At 41.3% G+C, this 25,866-nt stretch overlaps 1 protein-coding gene across 4 annotated transcripts in view; it reads left to right on the top strand.

The window, feature by feature from the left end:
* The window catches only part of DDAH1 (dimethylarginine dimethylaminohydrolase 1), a 175,144-nt gene that overhangs the window by 29,015 nt on the left and 120,263 nt on the right, over positions 1-25,866 (top strand). Inside the window, exon 2 of one of the 4 annotated variants that reach the window (XM_064282184.1) lies at positions 7,670-7,828. The exons of the other annotated variants lie outside the window; for them this stretch is intronic. The gene's annotated coding sequence lies outside the window, so the exon portion shown is untranslated. The remainder of the gene's footprint in view (positions 1-7,669; positions 7,829-25,866) is intronic. 4 annotated transcript variants of the gene reach the window in all.

The raw sequence follows: 25,866 nt of genomic DNA, 5'->3' as shown, positions 1-25,866 counted from the left end.
TAACAATAGAATTTTGGTTTATTTCAAAGGCACTTGACCTCCACTGAGCAAATGGGCGGTTTGGTCTCAGGGTACTGGACCTTTTATTACCTAGTAGGCAGTGGGAGGTACAGCTACTCTTCTAAATGCAGCAAAATGCAATAGATGGAGAGGAAGAAAAGAAAAGCAAACATTGTAGGTGGAAAGTCTTGGGCTTTTCTAAGTGACTAGGCACTTTGAATTATCAAGGTCACCCGTCCATTAATGCTATAGAGTATTTCCCTATACTTAGAAGTGGTAGTTCATATGTAAATGAAATTATGGTGTTGTGATATTACAGCCCAGGGTGGCAGGTGTTCTGGAAGCACCTTACTTATTAAAAGAGTCCCATTTCAGCCCAGTACCTTTTCATGTTTTGTTGACCCCAGTCTCGTTTCTACTGCGTCCACTTTTCCCTGCTCCCCACTGATGTCCCTACTGCATCTTCAGCTTGCCCTACCCCCTAAGCCATCATCACTTGAGGTACCAGATCATCAGAGGTACTTCAGTCTTTGTCACCCCCGGCATGCACACCTCTGACTGAGAACATGGTATCCAGAGATCTGGGAGGCAGACTGCCTGGCTTCTATAACATTGCTTGAGTTGTGAATTTCTGCTCCTTTCCATGTGCCCTGAGTGGTAGAAGAGGACAGCTGTGAGTTAACATGGTTGTTCCACTGTTTATTAGCTGTGGCCTTGACTAAGTTGAGCTTCAGTTTTACCGTCTGTCAAACTTGGGGTAATACTGACTACCCTATAGTTTTGTTATGATACTAGATGTTCAAGTGCCTAGCAGTACCATGTGCAGAAATTGCTCTTCCGTAAATGAGCATCCCATCTTCTTTCTGCTTCTGTTTGCTTTTTGTCTTTCTGAAGAATAGGTGTTCAAGACCCTAAGGATTGAGGCTGTGCTTTTCTCTTGCTATTTTCTCTCCCTGGAAACTGGAGACGTCCATCCCTTTGGCTGCTGCCTGTGACCTTTCCAGCCATTGAGACACTGCCCAGCAGTTGGGATTCGTGGCACTAGTATTTTGGACCCTTGTGCCGACTCCGCTTGAAGCATGCTGGGAGGTTGATAAAACTGTTAGAGACATCTTCTTGAGCCTCAACTGGCAGTTTGGTCAGTCACCCAGCATTAGACTCCAAAAGCAGGTCTAATGTGAATGCTCGTCTTCTCTCTACCTCACTTTTTAAGAAATCATACTCAATCGAATCACAAGATACTTTCTATAATTCCCCTTCACTAAGTGAATGAATATGTAGACAATTTCTGCCTTTAAATAAACTTACCACTTAATTTTGAAATAGTCATATATGGTTGTTAAATTTTAATTAATATTTCAAATATTTTTACACATTAAATGTTTTCCGTTTTAGAAAGTTTTCAAATCCTTACATTGAAAGATGAAATTCTACCTGGATTTGAGTCTTGGTTGCACTTCTCAGTTATATCATCTTGGGTAGTACATAAGTTTCAGTTTCCTGTAAAATATCTTTCTGCTTGCTTCCCAAGGATGTTGAAGATCAAAGTGTTCTGAATACTGAGATGCCCTATACAAATGTGATTACAATAGTAACAATGTTATGATGAGTGACAGACTGTACCTAGTGGTAATGGTAACATTATTTATGGACTAGAGGTAGCCAGCCTGTTTTTGTTGTTGATATCTCTGACCAGATTTGACTAATGTCTCTCACATAATAACTACGACTACGAAGCTTTGACAACCCTTTGAAAGGGGCCCTGATAGAAAGAGTCTACTCTTAGAAGGCTTCAGTTAACTCTAAAAATGCGATCTACCACTTATTAGCAGGGTGAACTTGGGAAAATAACTTTTGGTATGGTTTTGTCACCTATTAAAAAAGATAACACTACTTTTATTCATTCAATAGGCTGTAACTGTTGAGCTCCTTCTATATATAAAACTCATAAAGTAAGCAATCATGATGCCCGCCCTGATAGAGCCTATAATCTAATTGAAGAGATAAACATAAATAATCAAATGTACTGCAAATGTGTCCTTAAAATAGGGATAGGTGCTATGAAGGAAAAGGACAACTTGCCTCATATGGTTGTAAAAGATTTAAGAGGTACTGGGTTGAACACTGTCCCCTACCCAAATTTCTGTCCATCTGGAACCTTAGAATGTGACCTTATGTAAAAACAGGCTCTGTGCAGATGTCGTCAGTTAAGATGAGGTCATACTGGATTAGTTGTTGTTGTTAGGTGCTGTCGAGTCAGTTCCAACTCATAGAGACCTTATGTACAACAGAGAAACACTGCCCGTGCTGTCCTCACGATCTGTGCTATGCTTGAGCCCACTGTTGTATTCCAACTTACTGAAGATCTTCCTGTTTTTTGCTGACCCTCCACGTTACCAAGAGATGATGTCCTCCAGGGACTGATCTATCCTAATAACATGTCCAAAGTTTGTGAGACGAAGTCTCGGCATTCTTGCTTCTAAGAAGCACTCTGGCTGTACTTCTTCCAAGACAGATTTGTTTGTTCTTCAGGCAGTTCATGGTATATCCAATATTCTTCACCAGCACCATAATTCAAATATGTCAATAATTCTTCATTCTTTCTTATTCATTATCTACCTTGCAATGCATATGAAAAATGAGGCGATTGAAAATACCATGGTTTAGGTCAGGCACACCTTAGTCCTCAAAGTGACATCCTTGCTTTTTGACACCTTAAAGAGATCTTTTGCAGGGGATTTGCCCAAAGCAATACATTGTTGGATTTCTTGACTGTTGCTTTCATGGATGTTGATTGTAGATCCAAGTAAAATGAAATTCTTGACAAACTCAATATTTTCTCCAATTATCATAATGTTGCTTATTAGTTCAGTTGTGAGAATTTTTATTTTCTTTATGTTGAGGTATAATCTGTACTGAAGGCTGTGGTCTTTGATCTTCATCAGTAAGTGCTTCAAGTCCTCTTCACTTTCAACAAGCAAGGTTGTGTCATCTGCATATCGCAGGTTGTTAATGCATCTTCCTCCAATCCTGATGCTGTGTTTTTCTTCACATAGTCTAGCTTCTCAGATTATTTGCTCAGCATACAGATTAATAAGTATGGTGGATTAGAGTGGGTCCTAAATTGAGTATGACTCATGTCCATATAAGAAAAGAAGACACACAGATACAGCGAGGGGAGAATGCCACATGAAGACAAACACAGAGATTGGAGTGATACATTTACAAACCAAGGAACACCAAGGATTGCTGACAACCACCAGAACTTGGAAGAGATGAGAAGGAATTCTTCTCTAGACCATGGCCTTCATGGCACTTTGATTTCATACTTCTAGCCTTCAGAACACAAGGAGCCCTGGTGGTGCAATGATTACACACTCAACTGCTAACTTTAAAGTTGGTGGTTTGAATCCACCAGCGGCTCCCTGGGAAAAAAGAACTGGCAATCTGCTCCAGTAAAGATTACAGCCTAGGAAGTTCTGCTGTCATAGAGGATCCCTATAAGTCAGAATTGACTCAATGACACACAACAGCCTTCAGAACTCTGAGAAAATAAATTGGTTGTTTTGACCCAGTTTGTGGTAATTTGGAGACCTGGTGTCACAGTGGTTAAAGCACTTGGCTGCTAACCAAAAGGTTGCTGGTTTGAAACCACTAGCCGCTCCAGCCACTCTGCGGGAGAAAGATGTGGCAGTCTGTTTCCGTCAAGGTGTACAACCTTGGAAACCATATGAGGCAGTTTTACTCTGTCCTGTAGGGCTGCTATGAACTGGAATCAACTTGAAGGCCATGAGTTTTGGGTGTGGTAATTTCCTGTGCCCAGGAAACTAATACAGGAGGGCTTACATGCAAACAGCCTGAGTATGTTTTCAGATAAAACGTCTCACTAAATAGCAGGAAATAAATGTTTTGTCAATCAAGTGGTAAATAAATGGTCCAGTATGGTGTTTACTGGAGACACTTCCGCCAGGCAGTAAACAGGCAGTTTGGCAGTGAGCAGGACCTGGATTAAAAATTCAAGGGCTAGCAGGTGACCACTGTGGACTTTAGGATTTTTATCTGTAAGGTGGGGAGAATGCTGCTGTCAGACAACTTGTTCTGAAGTTTCAATGAAGGAATGCATGTGGAAGCACGTTTTTAGGATTATGGCTGTGGATATTGTGTAGTGGCTGTCTCTGAACCCTAAATTCACCATCTATACCTGTGGGACTGTAGTGTACCCTGTCAAGACCTCTGAAGATGGGCCCCCAGCCCCACAGCCCTCTGCAGAAGCCTTAGAACCAGCTCTTGGGGTTCTGTGTCCTGCCTGAGATGACTCTCAGACTTTTGATAGGATCTACACTAGTGGCACTGAGTATGCCTGACTGGCTCCTGGGGAGAGCCCTCTAACCATAGGAGACCCAGGAGTCTAATAGAAAAAGTAGGGTTTGGGAGCTAGATAGGCTCCAAGCAGATATGTGACTACCGTTTACTGTGTATCATGCTTGCTGCTTTGTGTATCCTACTTTATTTATCTCACCCTTATAATTTCTTCCATTTTAAAGGTGAGAAAACTAAGGAGAGGTTGCATGACTTACTTAAGGCCAAACCAAACCCACTGCTGATGAGTTGATTCTGACTTATAGCGAAGCTACAGGACAGAGTAGAACTGCCCCATAGGGTTTCCGAAGCTGTAAATCTTTACAGAAGAAGACTGCCACATTTTTCTCCTGTGGAGCAGCTGATGGGTTCAAACCATAGCCCTTTCAGCTAGCAGCTGAGTGCTGTAACCAGTGTGCCACCAGGGCTTCTTTACTAATAGACAAGTTGAGTTTGGGAACCTGGTGTTTCTGACTCCAAACCAAGGCTCTTGGCCACTGTACCACAGAGGAAGCACAAACTACCATGCCAGCCATTAGAGAATTTGGGTTAGTGAGACCCTGTCAATACAAATACTATAGCCATAGGCTTGATGCTCACAAGGGGCAGCTGTGCCATCTATTAGTGAAAACACCGAGGAGAATGGGAGACCAGAGTATCTCCAGCTGAAGACAGGGTTTTAGCCCAGTAATTCCCCGTCCCTCAGCCCCTCGCCCAGGATGCAGACACAGAAACCTTGCTCACCCAGAAGAATCACAGAGGGACTGGCCAGCGTGTCCAGCCAAGCGTCTGGCAATAGTATTTGTTGGCAGGGCTCATCTTCAAATAATTAGACAACCCATAGAGAACCTTGAACTTAACTTGGAATCACAGGAGGGCATGCTGAGTAAGTGTCTTGAACAAGAATACCAGGAATGGCACCAGCTTCAGGAAGGAAACCCCTCTGGCTTCTTTGGAGTGAAAAGCAAGGTTCATTCTACCCTCACACCCACACTAACTTTTTCTTGGTCTCCCTCCAGCCAAATTAAAGGGAAAATTACATGAAAGGTACATGAAAGTTGGGACACAGATTTTCACTATCCTGGAAATTGATGTTTACGTAATTCTGTGTGTGTCTCAGTTGGTAACATTGACCCCCCGCCCCCCGCCCCCCACTGCAGTCAACAATACAAGCCACAATGCAAACATAATACAAGCAATAATGCAAGCAAGCTGCAACCTGTCTAATTCCTGTGCACCTGAGTTTTGGTTTCAGGAGTGGAGATGCACATAGAAGTATCCCTGGGCCTTGCTGTGTCTGCATGTGGAAGGAGGAAGGGTAGAATGACATGCCAGCATCCCCTAATCCCTAAGCTAAGACCCTTAACTTCTGTGATGACTCAGCTAGGCCCTTGTCTCTTTACCCTTCCTGTTTTTTCCATCCTGCTCTAGGTTTGGGACCAATGTTAACATATTCAAGGATAAATTAATGAGTTTTCCATTCTGTTGCCCCTGTCTGTGCTGCTCTGATTTTATTCTTATGAATCTTCCTTCTCCCCATTACAGTGGACTAGAGGCCTGTCCCGATACTCCAGCCCCTTGATACGTGTCTGTAGCCAGCCTTGACTTCCAGACCCTGCAGTCTGCCCATCTCTCCAGCACCACCACACCTCTTTCTTTAACTTCTCAACTTCACCTCCCACTTGTTCCTGGCTCCATGCTCTCTCAAGATTCAGCTCCACCTGCTTGCACTTCACCCACCAAACACTTACCTTTCCATTGTGCCTAGGTCTGGTTTTTAGGTTCAGAGACCCCTTCTAGTGTGACCCACCTTCTTCCAGTTAATCCTTTCACCCACAATAAACCACAGCAATAATAATAAGACCATTTATCATGTGCTTATTATGAATCAGCCCTTTAAGTCCATCATTCTCTTGGCCCTGCCCCAAGCTCAGCCTGGGTATTAGTAGAGGAAATTAAGGGTCCCCTTGGTCAAATAGGTCAGTGGACCAGCTTCATCATTTCTGCTACTGTCCCTCCCCTAACATGACCCTCACTCATTTCGTATGCTCAAGTTATACCCTGGTTTCATTGATGGGTTTATATCTTGACCCCTTCCCCCCCTTACCCGCTTTGGTGATTTCCTGCCTGGATTCCCCATAAAAGACCCTTAAAACTGACCCCTAGTCCTTGTACAAAAGAATTTGGAAACTTGCTTTCAATCCTTCTGGTGCCCTGTCGCCAGCCTTTGCAATGCAATGAGTTTCTCTTATATGGCCTTTCTAGCCCTGGGTTTGTAATTCTCCCAAAATGATTGGTCAGGCCACAGTCTTTCAAGTGATTGGTCAGTATACTCTCTGCATTAAGTGACTTGCAGGGACTGGTCAGTTTACTAGCTACATAAGCAGCTTGTAATCCACCCAATGGGATTGAGCGTTTTGTGGTCCACCTAGGGGATTGGTTGGTTTGTGATACTGCTGGATGGGCCAGACCTTAAGATTGCCCACAGAAGAGACCAATCTTACAGAGGTTTGGGGAGGACCTCATTATTATCAAGAACTTGGTGCAGAGCATGTCCTTTGGACCCAGGGACCCTGCGTTGAGAACCTCCTAGACCCAAATAAAAGAGCTGTAATACCAGTCAAGGACTGTAACACCGAAGACAGAGAGAGATGGTAGGCTTGTTGGCGCATGGAGAGAGATGGCTGCAATGGGCTAGTTAGCACATGGAGAGAAGCTGATGCACCCCGGGGCAGGAGGTCACCAATGGAACTGGACACCCCCATGCAGGGGTTACTTACCAAGGCTCAGAAGATCCTGTGCAGGGGTCTTCTTACAGCAGAGCAGAGCTGGCAACACCAGGCCCAGTAACAGAGCAGAGCACAGTGGAAGCCACACGGACCCAGGCAGTGTTGCAGGAGCCAGAGCAGTGGTGATGTGAACACAGCATCTGACCCGAACCTTAATGCACCTGCTGAGTTACATAAGTACCAAACCCAAAACCCAGTGCCGTTGAGTCAATTCCGACTCATAGCTACCATATAGGACAGAGTAGAACTGCCCCATAGAGTTTCCAAGGAGCGCCTGGTGGATTCGAACTGCCGACCCTTTGGTTAGCAGCCATAGCACTTAACCACTACACCACCAGGGTTTCCGACATAAGTACAGCTGTGGTAATTCAGTGGAAGGTAAGTGAGGCTTCCCCTTTGAAACACAAGCAGGGAAGTGGGATCGGTTCACCATAAGTAATCTGTTCCTGTTTTTACCATCTGCCTTCTAATAATAATGGCTTTCATGTTGCCAACATTGCATATGTGTCTTCTGTGTACAGCTTGATCATACTGGATGAATGTAGCACCTATGGAGTGGTTGACACCATGGTGAAGGCCTCATTCCTACCAGTCTTATTGCTGCTTAGAAGTTTGCGGCACAGTTGTCTGCATGTGCAAGGCAGATAGGCAGACAGCCTTCTTACACATCCATCTTCTTGGTAAGTGTATCGGGCTAAACACCAGTCTGCCTTATGCTGGGGTGTGTGCATTAGCCTGGCTCCTTCTTCTGGAACCTCTGATACTAGCTGCCATTCTGACTTTTCTTCCTTTTGCCCATAATTAGAACCATCCTTGGTCACTGGCTTTGATCCAGTGGGCCATTCTGCTGACTGGACCCTAGATCTAACACATGCTTTCATATTTTAAAGTATTTATTAGGTCAAACTATTAGGAAGGTTGGGGTTAGGTGATTTGACTAAGGCATACCTGTAATTTGCCTTCCTCCCTCCCTACCTCTTGTGGTAGTTAACTGTCAATTAAATGCTACTTTTCCAACTCAGTTTACTAAATATATTTGTTCTTGGAATTTTCACTAAACAGCCTTTAACAGTTATTGGTAGAAAACTAATTTTACTGTGTTTAAACAGATTAAAATGTGATTTTCTCGGTTGTCAAAACAGTTTTTTACAGATTCCCTGTGTTTTCTGTAAAAAAAAAAAAAATTATTCACATTATTGTAATTCCATGGAGTGCAGAACTAGAACAAAGGAAGTGATGCAGATTCTTGAGCAGAAAGGTCATTTCAATCGTTGGAGTGTCTTGAACCATAGTGGGAGCTGAGAGCTGCTGTTGATGCACGGCACATTTCTTCAGATTAAGACACTACTCGTTTATGTAGATATTTTTCATCTGAATATCTGCACTGAAGGAGAGCAATAGAGGGATATTCATTTATAAACAAAAGCGAGTGTGGTATGAGGAGGAAATGAATCCTTCATAGAACTGTAAAATAGACCAGATTCTCAGAACTGCTTCCTCTTAATAATAAATTTCTGCCATTCTTTGTGTTTTAGAACAGTGGTGATTAAGAGGACGAGTTGGCTTTACAGTGATAAAAACGGGAATTCTGATTGGTAATCCAGGATAATACCTTAAAACTAACAGTCCTTAATGTTCTGACAAAAAAAGGAGTATGAAGATTCTGGCCCCTGATCACCCTCGGTTGCTGTTTACTGCGGAACACAGCACTGTGCAAGGTCTTCATGTTTTCCTTGGGTTAATTAGAATCAGTGATGAACATGAAGGACGGCCAGCTCCTCATTTTGATGACTGAAGATGAAGAAAGAGGGTAGTTTTGCAGAGGAGACATCATTCCAGTGTTTTCATAGAGGATTAGTCTGTTGATGAGCAAACTCAGAGAGCAAAGGCCAGTGTAACTTTTGCTTAACATTTTGCATAATTCAGACTGACTAATCCTACAATTCCTGGTAACTCAATTTGAATCTTTTGCAAGTCTTGGAACTAAATAGGGAGCTATCAAGTCTACCTCCAGGCTAAGACTAGCAGTCCTATTACTGGCTCAATGATTTTGCATTCTAGTTTAAAAAAGAAAAAAAAATTTTTTTTTCTTTTTAGGTTGCGGACGACAGAGACCTGTCCACATCTACTGTAAGAAAAGGGAGAAGTAGTTTAAGAGCAGACTCAAATTGAAATCACAGAATCGTTAGGTCCCAAGGCTATAGTGTGTCTCCCTTTCTCCTCATTATGACCCTTCTCTCTGTGGATCTGCTTCATTCTATTCCCCCATCCTCTCATAACTTAAACTTCCTTGTGACCCAGACTTTACCTCCTGTCCCTTTAATTTAGTTGCCATACCAATCTTACTCACACTTGCAGTTTCTCAATTTAAAATTTCCAGATGATGAGGCTCATGAACCCATGCTAATCTTTTGAGTCAGGTTACGAATCTGTGTCCTCCAGTGGTGCAGATGGTTAACAGGCTTAGCTGCTGACAGAAAGGTTGACAGTTGGAGTCCACACAAAGATACCTGAGAAGAAAGGCCTAGCAATCTAGTTCCAAAATCAGCCATTGAAAAGCCTATGGAGCGCCGTCCTACTTTGACACACATGGGGTCCCCATGTGTGAGAATCGACTTGATGGCAACTGTTTTTGTTTTGTTTTTTAACCAAGTCATAGGTAGTTGGCTCCCTTTGAGTAGACCAGAATTTGGCCAGGTGCCCACCCATGGTTCAATCAGCTGTAGGTAGCATCAGGGTCAAAGATCAGGGTAGGTTTGTTTAGGGAAGCAGAATGTGGACAGAGAAGATTCTTGCATGTAAATGGGCAGGAAATGGTTGGCATCTCATGTATATCCTCCTCTTGCTATAAGTGAATTATAATACTGAACTGTTGTGAAGGAGAAAGTGCCCTGAGTGGGAGACCCCATCTGGTTATAGCTAGATGGCTAACTGGGGTACCTTCAAAGTTTCTTTCCTCCCAGTTTTGAAATTCTGTCGTGTTGAAAGGCAGCCTTTAGCAAGAACACTTCTGTCCTGCTCCCAGGTAAAAATTAAAACATAATATAAAAAGCTGTTTCTGCAGGTAATGTTGGGAGAGAGAAGAAGAAGGACAAATGGGAAGAGAGAAGGAGAAAAAGAAGGTAAAAACTGGTTGGAAGTGAAATTCTCAATTTCTACCCGGAAACTTGATACATCTCCGTGACGCTAAATGATAAGCTAGAGGGCTGGGGGAAGGGAAGAATTGAAGGAGATGTGGAGGGAAAGAGGGGTTGAAACAATGAGGCAAAGAAAATAAAGAAGAGGATTTGAGGCATTAGGCCTCAGAAGGTGGGAATTCTACTTTGAAGTCATATTGCCAGGAGATGGGGCAAAAGGTGGGCTTGAAGTAGAGATGAACAACTGGGCCAAGCTGGCTTTCATCTTTGTCTTCTCCTGAAAGTGCGCCAATAGACAAGTTCATGAACGATTGCTGAGGTGGCACAGCTCAGCATGAGTGTCTCAGCTTCAAACTAGCCCCGAGGAGAGATGCACCAGAAAATAAGGTCTAGATATTCCTAAATTTTTACTGGACTATAATGAGTTGAGTTTGCCATTTTAACAATGATCAGCATTGCAGGTGACATTTGGGATAAATTCATCTGGCTTTAAAATGTAACATGATGTTTTAATTAAGCATATATCCTTTAGGAAGAACGGAAGGACCTCTTTGTTCATTTGGGTGTCTTCACTTGCTTCTAACATTAACTGTGTCTCCTAATTTGATGGCCTGTCGTGTGGACTGCAGATCTACATAACACCAAGTTTCCTGAATATTTGACCTTGGGATCAGTGTTTACATTGCACAAATCACTAATTTTTAACCCTTCTTACTGAACTTACTACTAAACCTAGCTCAGACATCCTCTTTCTGGAAGGCTTCACAAACTCCCAGAGTCAGTGTTTCCCCTCTGCCTTGGCCAGCACATGCTGCTCTGTTGTTAGTTGTCACCAAGTTAGCTCCAACTCATGGTGACCTTATGTATAACAAAATGAAACGTTGTCCCATCCTGCACCGTCTTCATGATGTTGGCATGTTTGAATCCATTGTTTTGGTTATGTGTCAATCCATCTCATTGATGGTTTCCCTTGTTTTCACTGACCCTCTGCTTTACCAAACACTCTACAGTTAAACTTCTCTGCATGGTGGTTTCCCTCATCAATCAATGAATGCCTTTCCTGCAGCACTTGTCACTTTTTCACTTCTGAGCCTCCATCTCTAAGCACAGTGAGTGGCACAGAGTAGGTGCTCAATGAATGTTAGTTGAACTATGTAGACTCTGTTCAGTACAGTTTAGCAATTCAGTATTCTTGGGGCCCATTCTTTGGGGCATCTCATGGGTGGCAGCTGTCATGTGGTGTGAAGAGCACAGGACTTGGAGTCAGAACACTTGGGTTCAAGCCCTAGCTTTGTTCTTTATGAATTTGTGACTTTGCTCACATTCTCATTGAGTGTCAGTTTTCTCATATGTAAAATAGGGATTATTCAAAAGGAATTTCAAAAACTAATCCTCCTTAAATGTGATCCAAGACTGACCTCCCTTCTGCCAAATCCTGCTCTGTATAGCAAATGTGTCATAATGTTGAAAGCTATGCTGTTGTGAGAATAATATATGGGAAAGATCTGGTATATTGCCTGTCATATAATAGTCACTCAGTGAATGATAAAATACCAAACCAAACCAGTTGCCGTTGAGTCAGTTCCAACTCATGGAAATTTTATGAGTTTCAGAGTAGAACTGCACTGCGTAGGGTTTTCAATGGCTGTGAACTTTCAGAAGTAGATTGCCAGGACTTTCTTTCTAGGTGCCTCTGTGCAAACTCAAAACTGCAGCCTTTCCCATTTGTGCCACCCAGGGACTCCTTCAGTGAATAATAGCTGCCATTGCTGCTATTGCTATTATTACTAGGATAATGTAGCTTTTCCACAACTGGCTTGGAGGAAAGCAGTTGGGTGATCTGAGAATGGTGGGGAATCTTCAATCCTCATATAGTTCTGCAACCCTCTATCCCTGAGCAAGCAACTGATACCTTGCCTTCTTCCTCCATACTCTAATCTTCACTTGTATTCTGTGAGGACAACTTTGAGCTCAGAGAAGAGGTACTGTAAAAATCCAGGTGAATGTTGCTACCCTCTTCAGCACGCACCTTAATTCCCTTTGTTATCTGTGTCAGACAGTGGAGTCTCTACTGAGGATAATGAGGCCATAAAAGTGCCTGCACTTATCTATAAGGCTGATCCGATACTTGATTTGGAATTTGGGGTAAGATGGAAACCTTTCAAGTACTTGATGCCATTGAGCCTTGTTAATTTGTGAAAGGGTTTTGTACTTGCCCTCTTTTTTTACGTATTTTGTTAACCATTCTTAATTTTCCAATCCTGCTTTTTGTTGGCTTCAAATGTGCTTGCCAGAGTCCTGCCAGCTTTAGTTGGAAGGAATATATTTCCAAGCTTAGTTGGACATCAGTTTGTTTTGGGCCCTGCTCAGTCTTTCGACAGAGAAGGTAGTGTTAAGGGGTTTGATGGCGTCTAGACAGTAAAATCAGAAACTGTGTAATTTATGTTGTATTACAGACACCCACTTCCCGGACTGGAAAAAGGAAACTGGTTTTTATCTAAGGAAGTTACATTAAAAACCAAAGCCCCTGGGTATTTCTGACCTATGAAAAGTTGAAGCTTGAACAGCTTTACATAACATTCTCCAGCCTCTTCAAAGACAGGAATTATTTAAAGTAAAATAAATACTATGTAGGGCCAGAGATGAGAAATAAACTTTAATTTCCAGGAAACAGGTTATAGAAATATACAGTGGTTTTCCTGATTGCTCACCTCTGGTTAGACCCCTACAAGCTCACAGTGCAATTTTAATTTGCCTATTAAGTTTCAGAGGGATATTGAAAAGTTGGAGAGGAAAAGGACTTATTAGCAAAAGAGGATGGAGTTGATTGGAACTTCAAAGAAGATTGAAGATGTGACTCAGGGGACAAAAAAATCAGACTTTGCTTTAAAGAAAAGGCACACTGTTGAGCAAGTAAAAAGTATAATAAAAATAAAAAATACCCAACCACTCTGACACGGATCACAATAGAAGGTCCCGGACAGTATGAGAGAACAATGTAGAACAAAGTTCAAATTCACAAAAAAAGAAAAAAACACCAGACTTACTTACTGGTCTAACAGAGACTGGAGGAACCCGTGAGATTATGGTCCCCATACACTCTGCTAACTCAGAACTGAGGCTACTCCTAAAGTCCACCTTTCAGCCAAAGATTAGACAAGCCTGTAAAGCAAACAATAAAACACTTGAGGAATGTGCTTCTTAGTTAATCAAGTATAAGAGAACAAATGGGCAATGTCCTAGACGTCTAGTGCTGCTATAACAGAAATACCACAAGTGGATGGCTTCAACAAAGAGAAATTTATTCTCTCACAGTTCAGGAGACTAGAAGTCCGAATTCAGGATACAAGCTCCAGGGGAAGGCTTTCTCTCTCTGTCGGTTCTGAGGGAAGGTCCTTGTCATCAGTCTTCCCCTGGCCTAGAAGCTTTTCTGCTCAGGGACCCTGGGTCCAAAGGATGTGCGCTCCTGGTAATGCGGTAATGCTGTCCCCATGTCTCTCTGGCTGCTTCTCTCTTTTATATCTCAAAAGAGATTGGTTTAAGACACCATTTAATCTTGTAGATTGAGTCCTGTCTAATGAATATAACTGGCACTAATCCCATCCCATCAACATCATAGAGATAGGATTTACAACACATAGGGAAATCACGTCAGATGACAAAATGGTGGACAGTCACACAATACTGGGATTATGGCCTAGCCAAGTTGACACAAATTTTTAGGGGACACAGTTCAATCCATGACAGGCAGCATCTGCCCCAAAGCAAAGATGAAGGCAGGAAGGGACAGGAAAACTGGACTAATGGACACAAAGAATCCAAGGTGGAAAGGGAAAGGGAGGGAGTGCTGACAATGCGATGATTGCAACCATTGTCCCAAAACAGTTTGTGTATAAATTTTTGAATGAGAACCTAATTTATGATGTAAAATTTCACCTAAAGCACAGTAAAATTTAAAAAAAGAAAGAAAAATAAAAAATTCCTTCAGTTGCACCACGGTATTTTGTGTTTCTCTTTAGGTTAATGCTTGTAAACATCAAATACTCAACATTCATTACTATGGGAAATAATGGAAGGACAGAATCTTAATAAGCTAGGCAAAATTTATGTGGAACTAAAGCTTTTTAGACCTGGATAATCCTATCTTCAGTTAAAACTCTGAATTTCTTTCAGAAAAGGGTAAACTCCTCTGGAGCTGTGAGACGTCATATCAAAGGCTACCATCTGAACTTTTTAGACCACATGCATTTAAAATGCTAGTCTTATTAATATTATGAATCACATCTTTACTTTTTGGTCAGTCTTTTAAAAATTTCTAATAACACTTAAAATAGGACAAATAATCATCAAACTTCCCTCAGTTATAAAATGTCTTTCAACATTACCAAGGAATTGCCTTGGTATCCTTAACCAGATGCTAGAGTACTCTACTAGATTTAAATTCCAGTTTTCAGAGGATTGTACCTGAGACCTAATAGGTACTGAACAAGTGTTAGTTGAACTGTTTGTTGAGTTGTCTCTAAATCTTACATGGAAAACACTTTTTAAGGTGTAACTAGGTAATTAAAATTTGTTTCAAAGAGCACATAGATTCAAAGAAGTTGATATTAGAAACTAGAGAAGAATAGAATGTACTGATTTCTAAATACTCATAATATGTATCATATGCAGAAATCTCTGTAGCAACCAGGGATTACAATGAAAGCCTTTTCCTGCAGTTTTGTAGCCCTTTGGAAGGAATTCTTGGACATCAGAACTGTGTCAAACTTTTGGGAAGCTGAAATCAGTTGTTCACATGTCACTCCAGTTTGGGATGTTTAGGTTGTTGGCTTCCCACGTTGACAGTCCACATCCTTTCCTCCTTCTGTAGTTTCCACGGTACTAACACAATGCTGGGAATGTAGAGGGTATGGTAGGAAATTCTTGATTCATTGATGATTTGTGTGTACAGAGGGATGTTTTAGTGGCCAGCATAAGCTGAAACCTTGGTGTTCCACCACCGTTAATTATGGTAGAATCCCAAGATGGGGAAACTGCAGAAATAATGACAGTAGTAATAACTAAAACCAAACCAAACCCATTGCTGTAGAGTCGATTCTGACTCATAGCGACCCTATAGGACAGAGTAAAACTGCCCCATAGAGTTTCCAAGGAGCGCCTGGTAGATTTGAACTGCTAACCTGTTGGTTAGCAGCTGTAGCACTTAACCACTACGCCACCAGGGTTTCTGTGGTAATAACAGTCACCATTAACTAAGCATTCACTATCAGCTCTCTGAATCTTTATAACAACTCTGTGGAGTAGATGATGTTATCACAGTTTTCCAGATAAGCAGATTGGAGCTCAGAGAGATTAAAGACTGGAGTTAATCAGATTCACGTTTGATCTGTCTTGATTCCAAAACCTATCTAAGTTGTGTGTTAGTTGCCATTGAGTAGATTCTGACTTGTGGCGACTCCACGTGTGCAGAGTGGTACTGCTCCACAAGGTTTTCTAGGCTGTGACTTTTAGAGAGCAGATCGTCAGGCCTGTCTTCTGAGGTGCGTCTGGGTGGGTTTGAACCACCAACCTTTCGGCTAGTAGTTGAGGGCTTAACTGTTTGAGCCGCCCAGGGACTCCTTCCTCTAAATTACCATCCTGTTATAGAACTTTCCTTTTTATTCACTGCTAGTGTCTCATAAGAAGTTAAATTTTAGCCTATCCTAGTCTGCTCATCAGAGCTTTTCAGGTATCAATATATGATACCGCACAATCTGAGGACTCTTTGAAAATAGATCTCCCTTATCACCATCTTCATCCCTGTTCCGGTTCTTTAATGCTGCGTAACAAATTAGCCCAAAACTTAGTGGCTTATAGCCATGACAACATTTATTATATTCATTAATCTTCCATTTAGGCAGGGCTTGGTAGGGATAGCTTATCTCTGTTTTGCTTGATATCAACTGGGGTGACTCAAACAGAAATTGAATCATTTTAAGGCTTGCTTATTCACATGCCTGCAGTTGATACTGTTGTTATTGTTGTTAACTGCAATGCAGTTGGCCCCTGACTCCTGATGATGCCACGCACAACAGGGCAAAATGTTGCTGGGTCTGTGACACTTGCATGATCGGTTGCGGATTGGACCGTTGTGATGCATAGGGTTTTCATTGGCTAATTTTTGGAAGTAGATCTCCAGGCCTTTCTTCCTAATCCGTCTTAGTTTGGAAACTCCACTGAAACCTGTTCAGCATCATAGCAACACGCAAGCCTCCACTGGCAGATGGGTGGTGGCTGTGCATGATGTACGTAGGCTAGAAATTGAACCCCAGTCTCCCACATAGAAGGTGAAAATTTTATCACTGAACCACCAGTGTCCCCTCTGCAGTTGATACTAGGGAGACACAAGCAGCTGGAGCCTGGGACAACATAAGCTCCACAGGCATCTCTTCTATCTCTGTGAGGCCTCTCTATGTGGTCTCTCCATCATGGTGGCATCAGAATTGCCAGGCTTCCTACATGTCGTCTCAGGGCTCCTAAGATACATGCCCTGAGAGAGAGAGCACACCGTATGGAAGCTGCGTCGCCTTTTCTAACCTAGCCTCAGAAATCATGCAACATCACCTCCATCCTATTTTTTCATTGGACGTGAGCTGCTAAGGCCAGCCCATATTCAGGGAAGGGGAATTAGACTTTACCTTTGTCAGGAAGGATGTCACAGAATTTGCAAGCATGTTTTTCAAGCTACAGTGGTGCCTATTGTCTTTGTCTGAGTCACTCGTCTCTTGACATCTGTCTCAAATTTAGGCCATAGGACTGGCCCTGGGAAGAAATATGAAGGACATAGAATTGTAACAACATCCACCGCTCCACAGTTTTGTCCCTCGACACCTTACAGGGCCTCCCTTTCCATCAATAATGCCCTTATGTGGCACTACAGCTGCCTGCCTCCCCAAGCTTAGAACTTTCCAGCTGTCCCTCACCACACCAGAATACTCATCTGGCCGATTAATAAACCCAGAATGAAGCCCAGAGAGATTCTGGCACCGCTGCCCGTGCAGCAGGCAGCCCCTGCAGCATCAGCATCACCAGTGCCTGAGCCAGCTCTGACCAAGGTTCACAGTGTGCCCGTATTACCATAGCACACCTATCACATCCCCAGCACACGTTTCTTTCTCATAATTTTTATTACTGGTATGCCACGGCTTTCCCAGGATGTTTCAGCCAGAAGCTTCATTGTGCATTTAGTACACCTTCCTTTCGTGTTCTCTGAAATACTAAATCAACATGAATAGCATTGATAGAAGATATTAGCTCTAGCATGGCAAACAGCTATTCCATAGCATAGACGAGAGGTGGGTTCATCTTCCTGCCAAGAGTATAGAGGTCACAGGGACAAATTAGGATTTCTTTTTGGCTCCCTGATGCCTTTGGTGTGCTTGAAAATATAGCATCTTGGTATTCTTATAAATCTCCTTGCATATTTTTCTCATGATTGTGAAAATGCATTTTTTAGAAAATAAAAATTAAATGGACCAAACACTTGTTAGAGTTACAAGCACTGTTTTACGTGCTTGTAAAATGAATTATTGTAATTTTGTCTGGAACGCTCTCTTCTTTATTTCCCAAACATCTTATTTTTACTTATGCTCTCGAAGCTGAAATAATCTACAGGATTTATGGCATGAGGGCTAGTGTCCCTACACCTTGTTTTTAATCATGTTATAAATTGCATAGTGGCCTGTAAAGACACCGGCCAAGTACATTTTCTGATTTAAAATACGGCACTTGATTTGGGGAGTGTAGACATGGCTGTTGACTCCTAACTGTGAATCACTTCATCATATGTGAGTAGTAGGTCTTATGATATTTAATCTTACTTTCATAAACAACTGTCTCCAACCTTGCTATTCAAGAGGATGCAATAACTTGCACCAGGGACCCTTGTGAATTAATCCAGTGTCCGGCTAATGAGTCTGAGTTCAGATACAGTTGAGAGTTACCATCCCTAGTGACCATTTAAAACCAAAAAACCAAACCCACTGGTGTTGCGTCGATTCCAACTCATAGCGACCCTATAGGACAGAATAGAACTGCCCCATAGTTTCCAAGGAGCGCCTGGCGGATTTGAACTGCCGACCTCTTGGTTAGCAGCCATAGCTCTTAACCACTATGCCATCAGGGTTTCCAGTGACCATTTAGAAAAAAAAAAAAAATTTTTTTTGAGTGCTTAATATTGTCAGGCGCTTGAGATGTTTTATCTCATTTAATCCTCTGAGGTAGATGTTAGTATCTGCATTTTACAAACAGCAAAACAGACACTTTGTGAGATCAAATAATTTGTCCAAGACTGCCCACTAGTACTTAGTGTAAACTGGGTTCCAAACTAGGCTTTCTGGCTTCCTAGCCCTTGATTTTACCCTAACACACTACTATAGCCACCCCTCCCTCTACCTTACAGAAAGCTCTCAGTTGCTAGAGGATGCCCTTTCTTTCAAGTGGCATTTGCTGTGAGATAAATCCTTTTTCACATTCATCATGAAGTAACGTGTATAATAAGAAGAGAATCCAAATGAAGTTTAAAAGCTTGCAAGTGTTCTATTCACATGAGGGTCAAATGGCTCCCTAGGACTTAACGACTTTGCATTGGGCTGTAAGGAATATCTTTTTATAATTTAAGCTTACAGGAAGCATTAGAATCAGTGGTAAATCCTGGCTTCAGGCTGCGGAACAAAGAGGGAGGACCCAGGCTGCCTCCCACTACCTTGTGTTCTTTGGACTATTGTATGAACAAGCCAGTAGGGGACTTGTGCAGAATTCAGTGGGGGTGATTAAAGAGTAACTCTGGTAAAGAGCATAACACTAAATAAGAAATGCCTTAAAAAATTAGAAACCTAGAAGATGAAGGGCCCTTCTCCAACCTCACACAAATGTTGTTGAAAAAAGGAAGGAGGGAACAGAGAATTCCAAATTGGTAACTGTGTAGATGCAGTGAAAATCAGGGTTCAATGCTGTCTGCTGACTCTTAACATTTGATAAGTTTGCCCCCAAAAGTTCATGAGAGTTGAGGCTCTGATACTTTGTCATTTATGATTATACCCTTTTGCTCCCTTCACGGAATTTTTATTTTATTTATTTTGTGTGTGTGTGTGTAAAAATATACACAGCAAAAAATACACCATTTCAGTAATCTCTACATGTACAATCCAGTGACGTTGATTATATTCTTCAAGTTGTGCAGCCATGCTCAACTATCCATTTCCAAATTGCTCCACCACCCTCAACATAAATTTGCTGGCTCCTAAACTTCTCATTTAACCTTTCAATTTGCTGCTGTCAGTTTGATCCAACATAGATGGTTCTTTAAAAGAGCACAATGTGCAAACCATATATATTTTACTAATTAAGCTAAACCAATATTTTTTTTTTTTTTTTATTGTTGGCTCAAAGAAGACATTAGGGGATAATTTTGGCTTGAGGTTTAAGGTCTAAAGATTGTCTCAGGGGAATAGTTTTGGGATTCATCCACCTTCACTGGCTCCAGAAAGTCTAGATTCCATCGAGAGTTTGAACTTCTGTGTCTCTTGTGCCATAAGACCAGAAGAATTAGATGGTGCCTGACTACCGTTACTGAATGTTTTGATCCAAGGTTCTATAGAAGAATCCTGAGTGAAGTGGGAGAAATGCTGAACAGAATTTCAAATTCTTGATGATACTCTTTTGACTTTAACTTGTATTGTCATGCAGCCAACTCTTATGATAAAAGTCCTACAGGAGGTTAGTGTGTTAGGCATTGCATGTTGTTGTTGTTAGATGCTGTCGAGTCAGTTCCAACTCATAGTGACCCTATGTACAACAGAACGAAACAGTGCCCAGTCCTGCCCCATCCTCACAATCATTGTTATGCTTGAGCTCAGTGTTGCAGCCACTGTGTCAGCCTACCTTGTTGAGATTCTGCCTCTTTCCACTGACCTTGTACTTTACCAAGCATGATGTCCTTCTCCAGGGCCTGATCCCTCCTGACAACATGTGTAAAGTATGTGAGACGCAGTCTCGCCATCCTTGCTTCTAAGGAGCATTCTGGTTGTACTTCTTCCAAGAGAGATTTGTTTATTCTTTTGGCAGTCCATGGTATATTCAATATTCTTTTCGAACACCACAATTCAAAGGCGTTAGTTCTTTGGTCTTCCTTATTCATTGTCCAGCTTTCACACGCATGTGATGCGATTGGAAATACTGTGGCTTTGGTCAGACACACCTTAGTCTTCAAGGTAACCACTTTGCTTTTTAACACTTTAAAGAGGTCCTTTGCAGCAGATTTGCCCAATACAATGTGTCTTTTGATTTCTTGAATGCTGCTTCCATGGCTGTTGATTGTGGATCCAAGTAAAATGAAATCCTTGACAACTTCAGTCTTTTCTCCATTTATCATGATGTTGCTCATTGGTCCAGTTGTGAGGGTTTTTTTTTTTTTTTATGTTGAGGTGTAATCCATACTGAAGGCTGTGGTCTTTGATCTTCATCAGTGCTTCAAGTCCTCTTCACTTCCAGCAAGCAAGGTTGTGTCATCTGCATAACGCAGGTTGTTAATGAGTCTTCCTCCAATCCTGATGCCCCTTTCTTCTTCATACAGTCCAGCTTCTTGGATTATTTGCTCAGCATTGAATAGGTATGGTGAAAGGATACAACCCTGATGCACACCTGTCCTGACTTTAAACCATGCAGTATCATCTTGTTCTGTCCAAACAACTGCCTCATGATCTATGTACAGGTTCCTCATGAGCACAATTAAGTGTTCTGGAATTCCTATTCTTTGCAATTCTATGCAAATCCATAATTTGTTATGTTCCACACAGTCGAATGCCTTTGCATAGTCAATAAAACACAGGTAAACATCCTTCTGGTATTCTCTGCTTTCAGCCAGGATCCATCTGACATCAGCAATGGTGTCCCTGGTTCCATGTTGTCCTCTGAATCCGGCCTGAATTCTGGCAGTTCCCTGTCGATATACTGCTGCAGCCGCTTTTGAATGATCTTCAGCAAAATTTTGCTTGTGTGTGATATTAATGAAATAATTCAGGGATGGAAAGAAGAAACAGACAACTGTAACAGTAATTAAAAACTATGATTGAGAGAAACAGAATACTGTGTTTAACAGTTCGGGTGAAGTGTAGAAACTTTACCTCCCTTTATGTCTCGTTATCCTCCCTTATTTATTCTATAATTGCCTGAAATATTTCCTTACATACATTTGAAATCACATCAGACAATATTATAATTTTTGCTTTCACTGTCAAACATTATTTAGGAAGCTCAAGAGAAGGAAAATGTATTGAATTTACTCATGCTTTTACTTTCTATTACTGTATTTTTATGCAAATAACACGCATCTTCTGTGTTTGTTTGTCAACTGTGCCCTCCTTCCATGAGGTATTTTTATAAGCATCACTATACTAATTTTTTTTTCCATGTTGCTATAAAAAAATTTGCATAGTGTACTTACAAAATACCTCACAGAGGGCAGGCGTGGTGGGCAAACAAACATAGTAGATGCACGTTGTTTGCATAAAAATACAGTATTCTTCTTTCCTGCTGTTCTAAGATTCTTTTTTTTATCATTTCATTTCGAGAACTTCTTTTAGCCATGCTTTTTTTTAGGGTAGGCCACCACAGCAAAAAATTCTCTCAGTTTTTCTTCATCTGACAATGCCTTGATTTTTGCCTTTATTTTTGAAGAATATTTTCATAGATATAGGATTCTGACTTGACAGTTCCTTTTTATCAGCACTTGGAAAATGTCATGCCACTGCATCTGACTTCTAAAGTTTCTGATGAGAAACCAGGTGTCATTTAAATTGTTTTCCCCTGTATAGGCATGTTGCTGTTTTTCTCTTACTGCTTTCAAGGCTTTTATTTTTATTTTTTTATCTTTAGTTTTCAGAGTTTTGACTGTCTTGGTGTAGATTTGTTAGCGTTTATCCTCCTTTGAGTTTGCTCAACTTCTTAAATCTGTAGTCTTATGGCTTTTGCCGATTTAGAAGTTTTCAGCCCTTATTTCTTTTAGTACTTTTTTCACTCCACCTTTTTTCTCCTCTCCTTCTGGGATTCTGGTAACACAAATGGTAGATCTCTTCTTATAGTTTAACAGGCCCCTGGTGCTCTGTCCCTTTTTTTTTATTATTATTATTTTAATTTTCTCTCAGTTTTTAGACTGGGTAATTTCTGTTGCTGTATCATCCAGTTTGTTGATTCTTAGCCCTCTTCCCTCCATGCTGCTACTGAGCCCATCTCTTCAGTTTTGTTTTGTTTTTTTTGGTTATTGTGTGTTTTTAATTCAAAAATTTTCATTCTTCTCTATATCTTCTATTTCTTTTCTAAGACTTTCTAATTTTTATTTGTTTCAAGCATGTTTTTAATTGCTTCTTGAAGTATTTTTATGGGGGCTGCTTTAAAAATCTTTGTCATATAATTCTAACACCTCTGTTATCTTGGTGTTGGGATCTATTGATTGTCATTTTTTCATTCAAATTATGGTTTTCCTGGTTTTTGGTGTGATGAGGCAATTTTCAATTGAAATCTGGACATTTTAGGTATTATAAGACTCTGAATCTTATTTAAATCTTCAGTTTTAGCTGGTTTCCCTTGACACAACTTTGCCAGGGAAAAGGAGGGGCACTGCCTCATAATTGCCAAGTAAGGGGTAGAAGTCCATGTTCCCAGCTTGTCCTCCATTGACACCTGGCGGGTGGTGGGAAGGAAGGGCTCCTTGATACTGCTGGAAGGTGGGAGTTTTGAATCATTTCTGGTCTCTACTGATATCACCCTGGCTGAACGGGCTAGAAGTGCCTCATTACTGCTCCTCATGTGGTCTCCTCTGTTACAGTAGGGAGGACTCTTTACTTCCTGGTGGGGATGAACGGCCTGCTCCCTATTCAACCTTTTCTAACACCACTGTGGCTGAGGAGTTGGGGTCCCTCTTTACAGCCTGTCACGGGTGAAAAGATAGACGCCTAGGCACCCCACACAGTCTTTGCTAGTATGGATGGTGTATTAGTTTCTTAGTGCAGTAAGTGGGTGACTGTAACAGAAATTTATTTTCTTATAGTTTAGGAGGCTAGAAGTCCAAATTCAGGGCACCAGCTCTAGGGGTAGACTCTCTTGCTATTCTCTCTGGAGGAAAATCTTTGTCTCAGCTTCTTTAGCCTGCAATCCTTGGAGTTCCTGGACTGGGAGGCTGGCTTGCCTCCCTCCTCTTCAAATATGTAGATCTTCCCCCTGTACTTACTTTCTTCAGTGCCTAATCTGCTCTGTCTCAAAAGTGATTGTCTTAAGGTACACCCTACACTGATATGGCCTCATTAACATAACAAAGAAAACCCTATTCCCAAATGGGATTACACCCACAGGTATAAAACAAAAAAACAAACCCATTGCCGTCAAGTCGATTCCGAATCATAGTGACCAACAGGTATAGGGGTTAGAATATACCACACATATTTGGCGGGGACCCAAGTAAATCCGTAACAGATGGTATTGGAGCCACAGTTATTTTGTTGTTTGTGATGTTTAACTGCAGTAAAGAGGTTCTTGTAAAAGTTTTCTGTTTTTCTAGGTTGTCCATTTCCTGGTTATTTGGCTAGAGAGAGCAGGCTTTTGTTGGAGCTTTTTTTGTCTGCACTCATTAGCATTTATGGATTGTTGACCCCTTCAGCTCTTAGTCTGGGATATGTAAAAAAACAAAAAAACAGAGAAGTCACACCATGTTGTTCCTTGGGTACTGAGGCCCCTAGCAAGTTTGCTTTCTTTATGCCTTTCTGAGTCTTCATGTATCTGTTTCATGTATTGTCTAGGGTTTTCCCTTGTACTGAGCAGGAGGAATAGGGAAAAGAATGTCCACTCAATCTACCTGAAGGTGAAAGTTCTCTCTATATATTTTTAACATATAAGTGACTTAATATATAGAAATGGAGGACAAATTAGTGGTTCTCCAGGGCAGGGAATGAGGGAGAAGGGAGGTGGGTGCGATATAAAAGGGTTACAGGAGGGATTCTTGTGGTGAGGGAACGTTCTGTGTTTTGAGCATATCAATGGAAATATCCTGGTTGTGATACTGCACTAGCGTTTTGCAAGATACTAGCACTGAAGGAAGCTGGGTAAAGGGTACACAGGATCTTCCTATATTATTTCTTAAAACTCATCTGAATCTACAGCTATCACAAAATCAAAAGTTTAATCTTTAAAAAGTGAATGAATAACGATAAATTGAAATAATTTAACATTGAAGTTCACTATGGGGTCGCAATGAGTCGGAATTGACTCAATGGCAATGGGTGCATTATAGACCTATATTTCTTTTTAAAAACTATGTTTATTATTTTTTTTCCTGATTATAAAAGAAATTTCTCTGGCACTTTTCACATTTTTTTTTCTTTGAGATATGTTTTAATATAGATAACATGAGTTCAAGATTTGTTTTCTTTTGCTGCCCTCACTTTTGAATGACAGTTTGGGATTAGCCAAGTAAGGAGGAGGGTAAAGTATATTTCATGCAAAAGAACAGCAAGTGCAGATGCATATTATGGCAGAACATTCTTTGAGAAATGCTAGTAAGGTAGGATGCTTGGATATCGGGGTGCCAGCGAGCCGTATCAGGGTAAGAGATGGAGTTGGAGAGGGAGGGTAGAACCATATCCTAGAGAACCTTGTCTGTCACACAGAGGAGTTAGATTTTATCCTAAAGTCGTGTGTTGGGAGAACAGGAGAGCCATGAAGAATTTTAAGCAAGGTACTTGATTGAATTTATATTTAAAATAGATCAATTTTCAGGGAGAGGAATCAGAGAGAGGCAAGACTAATTTGAAAACGTGAAGCAGAGTGGCTGGCTGAAGAAGCGTGATCGTCAGAGTCAATCAGATATTGGTACAAAGTCTGACTTATGTGCATTTACTTCATTTGTCTGAGACTTTTTAGCTTCTTCATCTGTAAAATGGGCATACTAATAATATCTGCCTTGTAGAGTCCATGAGAGAATTAAATAAAAATTTCTGTAAAGTAATTAGCAAAGTACGTGGTACTTAAAATACATACAGTTAAATGTCTGATAAAATGATGAGGATTAAGAAGAAAGATGCTACAGGGTAATGCCTGAGTTTTGACTTGATCAACTGAGTGATGGCATTGATCATTACTGCATGAGAGAGTGTGGAAGGAAAAGCAGATTTAGACTTGGGAGGCAGGGAAGAAATGATTAAGTTAGTTTTGGATATAGAAGTACCTGTAAGATATCTAGTAGGCAGTTAGACAAGATTTCTGGAGGGTTGGCAGACTCCAAGATATGGTTGGTAATTGGGGCCCTGAGTGTTTCTCTGAGCTTGAGGCCTTTCTGCAAATGCCTACCTCACAGAGACCTGCCCTTCTTATATTTTGTTTACTCCAGTACTCGACTGGCACCAGAGCAAACCAAAACCACAGGGCTTGGGCATGACTCTCAGTCATCCTGTCCACGTACTAGCATGCATGCCACCCATGATTATGACAAAAGGAAAATGAAACTCCAGTACTCCAATAAACATACATGAGAACACTGCAATGTGTTCAATCAT

The sequence above is a fragment of the Loxodonta africana genome, chromosome 3 (genome assembly GCF_030014295.1).
Source record: "Loxodonta africana isolate mLoxAfr1 chromosome 3, mLoxAfr1.hap2, whole genome shotgun sequence".
Classification (NCBI taxonomy): Eukaryota; Metazoa; Chordata; class Mammalia; order Proboscidea; family Elephantidae; genus Loxodonta; species Loxodonta africana.
This window is presented reverse-complemented; position numbering and strand designations above follow the sequence as displayed.